Source organism: Gavialis gangeticus, unplaced genomic scaffold, assembly GCF_001723915.1.
Source record: "Gavialis gangeticus isolate Ggan-Ray unplaced genomic scaffold, GavGan_comp1, whole genome shotgun sequence".
Lineage (NCBI taxonomy): Eukaryota > Metazoa > Chordata > Crocodylia > Gavialidae > Gavialis > Gavialis gangeticus.
In genome coordinates, this window is record NW_017728992.1 from 39,627,063 (window position 1) to 39,635,822 (window position 8,760).

Consider the following 8,760-nt stretch of genomic DNA (forward strand, 5'->3'; position numbering starts at 1 on the left):
CCCCCCCCCCGCTGGGTGGCTGAGAGGCACTTAATGCCATGGTTTTTGCCTCTTGGCCACTTAGTAGCGGGGGGAGGGAGGAGGAAGGCAGGGGATGCAGGGAAAAGATTGAGATTATGGGCACCACTGCACCATGAACTTCTGCCACAATTTAGGTAAGTCCCACTGATATGGTATATATAGTCTTTGTTGGAAAGCCTATGTTATACTGTATGTTACTGTAGTCACCATATAAATTATGTTATACTGTCTATGTATATCTTTATAATTTTGAATACGGTTTAGCCAGAGGACTAAGGCATACATAATTAAAGACAGTCTCTCCATAGACAGAAGGAGTAGGGTCCTAAGTTATTGTTTGCCTGTAGTGGGAAAGTCAACTCCTCTATAGCAAAGACATCTAAGATTAATAGCTCATCTGGTCAGAGGTATGCCAGGTAACCATGGAGACCAAAATCTTATGGAAGATTCTGGTGACTCATCAGCATTAGAGTAATGCTGGCCCTGGAGGCTTTTTAGGGTATAGCAAGGATAGAATTAGTGTCTTTGAATCACAGGCTTTGGAGTTTCAGGGACACTAGTTGCCAGGACTGGTAGAATCTGCAGGAAAGCTGATAGCCCTATGGTAGAAACTATACTTTTATTTTTCTGTCTCCAAACCCATAGTCAGTTTTCTGGTAGAATTCTATCATCCTATGTAATAAATTTTGTTGCTGTTTGTCTCCTTACTAATTGCCTGTGGAAAGATTGATTTCTGGATGAGTGATGCTCCAGGCTACTTTTCCTATAGAAAGGGGACCAGCAATTTCTTTTGGAACCTAAATGTGGTGGTCAGTTGGATTTGGCAGAGAATCCCTCACTGCAGATGCAGGGTCCTGCATCCAGCCAGTGGAGCTGAGGTTTGCTATATTAAGGAGTTATCCCAGGGCAAACTCTATCTGCTCTTTGGGACAAGTGGCAGCACAGTGGAGAAGAATATCAGAGCTCTTGAGTTTGTGATGGTAATACTCTATTTCATTTTTTTAATACACAGAACTATCCAAATGTAGGCATACATTGACTTACACTAGGATTTTGAAAGGAGCCTAAGGAAGTTAGGCACCAACCTTCTATTGAATATATCACATACTTGGATAGAAGCTACTGTCACTAGCTCCATCACTGAACTTGGGCATATCATTTGCATCATGCTCTGCTTCAGAATCCACATCTCTAATTAGGGTAAATGATACTCACTTTTTGCTAAGAGTTTTCTGACTGGCTAATGAAAATAATTGTGTAAGGTGTTATTATTGTTACTTTCTTTAAGCTCCTTTGAAAATCTCAGACCAAGAATCTGTGTCATCTGATTGTTATAGTATCAACTTTCCTTATACCAGTGACAAAATGAACTTCCTTATACCATTCCCTTTACTGTTTGGCATACCTCATTCCTTGTATCGAACCTAAGACATGTCATGCTCTTCATTCCTCCCTATGCTGTCAAAGGTCCACTGCTTCATGAAAAGATACAGTGCAACAGCCTTTAGTGTGATGCTGGCTGTGACATCAATAACCACAACCAAGACAGAACGCTTGTTGCCAAAAGGGCAGCTGTATTTTGTCGTTTCACAGTCTTGTATGAATAGTCCTCTGATGTAGGAATGCTCTTTTTGTCACTTAGCATAATTTTAGGACACTATAAAATAACAGTAAAGAGACTGGGTAATCAATACTCAACTGCTCCATTTTTCTAACATCTATAGTGTCTTGTGTACTGCTTAGGAAAAATGAAGAACATTTAATTTATAACAGTCTCTCTCCCTGTAGCTTTCTCTCTACATATGTCGAAGTAATTCAGCACAACATCATTTTCTCACACCAAAACCTTCAGCAAATGTTGAATTCTCTCTCCCTGTTTTTTTTTTGTAACTGTCAAGTTGTTTAATAGTTTCAGACAGCAGCATATGGAGAGGCTACAAATCAAGATTGATGACATCACTATATGTAAAAAGGTTTTGATTCATAGTGGGCACTACACATCACCCTACATCACCGTAGTGATGCATTGTCACCATATGATGCACAATGGTGAAGTAGCAATCATGTGAGTCTACATATGGCCAGCAGCTACCTCACCGTAGTTGTGAGCTCCCCTATTGTAGCACGCTACCACACTGAAGTAGCTGCTAAAACTAACCTTGCACCACATGCATGGTGCAGTACAGACAGTTACTGCATGGTGCTTTAGTACTTTCAAAAGGAAGTACTAAAGCAAGGTGCAGTAACAATGTTGCCATAGGGCAATATGTAGACACACCCAAGGTGTCTCTCACACATAGCAGGGGTGTCAGACATAAAGTGCATTGGCTGGATCCAGCCTGTAGAGCTGTATCATCCAGTCCCTGGTACTGCCTATGGTCTTGGAGTGACCCACAGGCAGCATCAAAGCATGCTGGATGGCCCTGTGTTCTGCACTGGGGTTGCCCATTCCAGCTCACATCCTGGGATGGTGGAGCAGCTGCCATGAACAGCACAGCCTCAGAGTGGTTGTATGTCACTCCAGGGCCATACTACTTGGCATGACGGTGGTGGCTCTGGGATTTCAAAGCCAAAATTCACATCCCCACAGCAGGAGAATGCAGGGCTTCTCAGTGGGTCCAGTATAGCCCATGGACCCATTCCATGCCACTGCTCTGGCTTGGGGGCTGGCTGAGTTTAACACCCCTGAGAAACAAGATCCATTCATTGCTAAAAAAAATCATGCTTGCAATATGTTGTCCACACACAGCAATAATTATTTTTCTAGATAAAGGGGGAGTTTGTTTAAAAAATATAATTCCTGCAAAATTATGATATTTGGAAAACTGTATAATGGAACAAACTCTACAGCTATCTTGTGCCATGTTGCCTTGATTATCTAAGGCTACTGAGAGGTTTTTATAAACCTGTGTCTGAAATATAAACTGTTTGTTTCATGAAATAAATCAGAGATCTACTTATCTACATATAAGCAGCATAGAGGCAGTCAGGACAGTTAAAAGGAGATTAAATTGCATTAAAAATAGCCCCCCAAGCTAAGATGGGCCAGCAGAGCAGGGTTGTGGGGAGCAAGGGGGAAAGTAGTCTCTGAAGTGGGGAATCTGAGTGTCTGTGGAGGGATCAGTGGGGCAGGCAGGATCTGTTGAAAGATCAGGGAGACAGATGGCATCTGTAGGAGGGATCATAGGATAAAGGGGGCTTGCAGGGTCCATAGGTAGGTTGCTGGGGTCTGGGAGGGTTTGGCAGGATTAGGTGAGTTTATGGATCCCACAGCAGGGCTTAGGGGGGTGGGTGGGGAGCTGTCTCCCTCTTAACCCACAGAACCAGGGGCTATTTTTAGTACCCTGACTCTGCATCCCCAGATAAACAACCCCCCTGGTGAACCTACCCCTCCATACCTTCAGCCCTCTCCCCACACTTTGATTGATGTTGTAAGCTCTAAGTATTGATGAACACTGATACAAACCAGCACTGGAAGTGACTTGGGGGATAGGGGTTTTGCTTTGGGGCTTGGTTGGTCCATGTGGGGGGATGTGGGGGTCCATGTGGGGAGGGGCTTGGGAGCTAAACATAGCTTGGTGCCAGGGAGGCATAGGAAACTTGCAGCCATGAGGCTGAGGCTGGTGGCTGATATTTTCCAGGCCTGGGGATTTGCTGGGAACTGTACAGAAGTTCAGTTAGGTTGGACTCACCAGACCTGAGCTTAGATAGACTACCTTTGAGGTACACTTAACTTACATTGACTTGGCCGTTTGTAGACCAATCAAACTGCCCTGAACTTCTGCACAGTTTGCATGTAGATCCGTCTAACTAGTGTAAGGTCTGAACCTAGGCAAACTAAGTTAGCTCAGGTATCCATTTTTAATGTGATCTAATCTCCCACCAACCTCCTTAAATGTCTGTACATGGCGATGGAGGTTAGTGAGAAATTTTTACCCTGGGCAGGTAATGGCATGATTGTCCTTTTATGAGACTTCAAGAATTTGCATCCAAAATGGGCTAAGAACAGGAATCCGAGAATTGCCTACTGTGTTATACCAGTGTTTCATTTTTGTCCGCTACGATCAGTCCTGGACCCTCTAGAAGAGTTCCTCCCTCTTAGTCAGTTCTACTTTGCATTTAAATTATTCTTAAAATAGTGCTTAGGGCAAAGCATAAAATAAGTTTTGCACATAAATGTAAGTGCAGTTTGACTATACTTGAAATCTTAATAATGGGCTGATTTCATTATCAAAGAAACTGACTTTCTACTAAAAGAAAATTTAATAATATATTAATGTATCTGCAACCTACATTTTCTGAGTATGCCACTTATTTATTTGGATTATTTCTCATCAATACATATTTTTTAAAAATATACTGGGCCAGATGTATTCCCTAAATTATGAGAGAGAATTATTTATTGGAAGGGCTCTGTGCAAAAATATCCCTCCTAGTTGATTTTTATTGTTTGTTTAAGGAGCAAAATAACATGCCTAATACAAGTGAACACATTGCTGTATGCTCACTGTAACAGGTTGCCAGAATATGTAAGAACTTAGAGAGGTCTTTAGCCCTGCAGGGTTGTGGAAATGGCAGGTACTGGTAACATAATGAAAAGGAGGAGACAGGCCCATTTTCCCTCTTAAAAAAATGCTTTATTTGTGAGAATATGCCAAAGTGCAAGTAAACTGCCTCTGAAGTCTGACTGTAGGGAAAGGGTCAAAGGCACTCTTTCTGATTCCTCTTGTGCAAGCATCAGCAGTGGTGGCTTTTAATGAAATGGTACAGCAGTGGAGGATAGTGGCATCTGAAAATAAGTGAGTGAAATTGCCACATAAAAGTGCACTCCAAACCAGTATGCAGCAGTGAGTAATGATGATAATAAATCTGATTCAGAATAGAGTAGGCAGAGGCAGTTGTTCTGGCAAAGCAAGCACCACTTAATTTCTGTTCCAGTATAAACAATATTCCATTTATAAGAATAATCAACCCTTTGTCCTAAATGATGCATTATCTAAAACTATTAATTCAGAAACTATTGGTTAAAGAAAAGGAGAGACCTGGCTGAGAGAAAACTCTATGAAGTATCTGGGCATCATTCATATCTTACTGGAGAGGGTTTTGTTATTAGTTAGTTTTATATTTTAGCATTGTAGGTTGACACAGGACAGCTGCTTCATCACTTTGAGTTTGTATTTTTGAGATCTCAATTAGTGGAGATATTCTTGGGGGATAAACATGCCAAAAGTAAGTCAATATATTTGATTCTTATTGTCCCACAAAATTATCATCACTGAGGGCATCAACTCTAATACTTTGGTTTGTATCACTTTATTTCCTTTTGAAGACTATAAACATCAGAAAAGATGTTGTTATTGTTATTCAATTAAAATTGTCTATACTGAACAATATGGGACAGCAGGGGGCAGTATTTAAAGCCTGGGAAAGGGAAACTATTGCTGCTGCTCCTCAGACCAGAGTTTCCATGTGAGCAGCTGATGGAGGCTTTGACCTGCTAGTCCAGTCTCCAGACTGGTCTGTGATGGGAGGGTAGCAGGAAGGAATTCTCCCTTCTGCCTGGTCTGCAGAATAGGTTGGAAACTTTACCCCCTGTACCCTCTGCTTCTGGTGGGTGGGGTGGGGGGCAGGCTGTGACCTTTGGCTTTTGTATGGAAGAGTCCGGAGAATCTTGCTCAAAGCCCCCTGCCAACATGGCCAAACCTGGGGTTGGAGGCAAAGCCTCAGCTGCCCATGGGGAAATCCCCCAGTAGCACCGTCACAGTCACCCCACCCCACCCTCCTTCGCCATGTCTGGAGTTCCAACTATGAACCCAGGTTCAAAGCCCCTGGAAATCCTTCCAAGCTGCAGCCTATGAGCAAAGCCCTCTCAATCCCAACCAGATCCACAGTTACCAAAGAAAACAGACTCTGCGTCTCCTGTCTGACAGCTGAGAGGCTAGGAGGGAAGTGACATTGTGGGGAGGGGAGGTGTGGTCTCTTGTTCCTACCATCCAATCAGGCTTGAGCTGTTTACTTCTCTCTGCATCTGCCACGCACTCCTTGGAGACATTTTAAATAGTCTTAACTGAACTTTTAGCATGCATTGGTTCACTTGTACACACCTTCTGGGGGCATTTAAAAAGATTTTTAGATGAAATTGAAATAAAAGGACCTAAAGCATTTTATACCTTGTCTTCATGTAGCTCTTACATATTCTTAAAGGGAGAGGCCTTACAGAAAAAATCTGGTGTCATATAGAATCCTGCAATATTCTGTTTTTATTATCCAAAACCACTTATTATGCAAACACTCTATTATCCAAAACACAGGACACATCCTGAAGATGAATGAATGACTGCACAGATGGTGCCACCAGCAGGGATTTGGCTTTTATGACCATAGATGTTGTTCCAAGAAGAAGGATTGCTTGGAAGAGATAGGATCCACCTGATGAAGAGAAGGAAGAGCATCTTTGCAGACAGGAATGCTAACCCAGTGAGGAGGGCTTTAAACCAGTTTCTCCCTGAGGTAAGTGGGGAAGTGGGAGACCTGGAGGAAGCACAAAGAGGAGGGGGCAATAGGAGTGACCTGCACATTGTTCCTGAGAAAGTAGGACAATTGGCTAGTTAACTCAAATGTCTGTACACAAACTCACAGAGCATGGGGAACAAACAGGAAGAAGTGGGAAACCTTGCAAAGTCAAGAAACTATTACATCATTGGAATAACAGAGATTTGGTGGATAGATTGCAAAACTGGATTACTGTCACGGATGGATATAAACTGTTCAGGAAGGACAGGCAGGGGAGAAGAGGAGCAGGATTTGCACTGTATGTAAAAGCGCTGTATGATTGCTCAGAGCTCCAGTATGAAACTGGAGATAAGCCTGTTGAAAGTGTTTGGGTTAAGGTTAGAGGGTAGAGCAACAAGGGTGATGTCATAGTGGTTATCTGCTGTAGACCACCAGACCAGGAGGAAGTTGTGCATGAGGCTTTCTTTGAGCATGCAGAAGTTTCCTGATCACAAGCCCTGGTTTTCATAGGGGACTTCAATCACTCTGACATCTACTGGGAGGACAATAATGTGCAGGCAATCCAGAAAGGTCTTGGAGAGTGTTGGGGACAACTTCCTGGTGCACGTCCTGGAGCAGCCAACTAAGGGTCGTGCTCTTCTTGACCTGCTGCTCATGAACAGGGAAGATTTGGTGGGGAAGGGAGACATGGATGGCAATTTGGGCAGCAGTGACCATGAGATGATTGATTTCAGGATCCTGACAAAAGAAAGAAATAAGACCAGCAGAGTAAGGAACCTGGACTTAAGAAAAGCAGATGTTAACTCCATCAGAGGACTGAAGGGCAAGATGTCCTGGGAAGCCAGTCCGAGGGGGGAAAGGAGTCCAGGAGACCTGGTTGTATTTGTAAGAAACTTTACAGAGGGCATAGGACCAAACCATCCTGATTTGCAGGAAACTGCAAATATGGCAGACAACCAGCTTGACTTTTGTGGTGGAGGGGAAGGGAAATGCTGAGCTGCAGAGGTCCAGCAGCGACAGCAAAAGCCCCTTGTCACCAATGATGCTGGCAGCCCAGCTGGATGCCCAGTCACGGGGACATGATGGCAGTGGTAGAATTTCTGCACTGCCTGCAATACCAGCAGCCCCACAGTGTGTGGGACCATGGAGAAACAGCAGTGGGGGCAGGAAAGCCACACAGGCAATCACTCGTACCCCCAGGGATACAGGAATGGGACAGCATCCGCAGGTTCACTGCCCAGAAAATTCACCATCAAGCTGATGGCATCCCATACCACAACCAGCTGGGGCATGGGGGCAAGAAAGAAAAGCCTGCAGTGGCTGGGAGGCATTTTGTAAGCGCATGCTAGCATTGACTCCCTGCCCAGGGCAGCGAGACACAGATAAAAGCTCCGGGTTCCAGTCCAACAGGGGGATCAGAAGGAAGTCCCCAGCAGCCTAGGGTGGGCTGTGGGACAAGTGGGGAAGAAGCCGAAGATAACTGGTAGTGGCGACCCCCGTGTGGGGAGCATCCTCCACCCATTGAATTCAGGACGTTCCACCGGATGTCCAGAGAGGGAATGTGGGGACTCTCCTGGGGAGAGGGTCAAGAAAAACAATGATAAAACCAAGGAAGAAGACTGAGGATGGTGACCAACATCAACACGGGTCTAAAGAACATCAACACAATAACAGGTTGGCGATAGGTGGGGGGTCAGGGAGGTGGAGCTCCCAAATCCTTTCGCTACCGGGAGACCATAGCCAAACACCACTGAACCAGGTGTAACATCAGTCCTTGAGAGAAAAGTTTCCATCAAAGACATGGCAGAAAAGAAAGTGGGTCAGGTAACTGGTGCTGGGACAAACTGTTGGCCCATAAATCTGTGGTTGGCTCAGGGCAACCATAAAAATCTAGGCGAGGAGCACTGGACAAGCACAGCTGGTTACAAATTAGGAGAGAACTCTTCAGTGAGCTTAAAAACAAAAAGGAAGCTTCCAAGAAGTGAAAGCTTAGACAAATAACTAAGAATGAGTATAAGAATATACTGCTGTGTGAATGTGGGAAAAACAGTAAACATGATATACCTTAATTGTAGCCAAGCTTTTGATATGGTCTCCCACAACATTCTAAGCTAAGGAATTGTGTGTTGGATGTATGGACTTTATGATGGATAGAAAACTGGCAGATTCATCAGGTTCAATGGGAAGCGATCAATGGCTGGTTTCTAGTTTTGTTCATTATCTTCA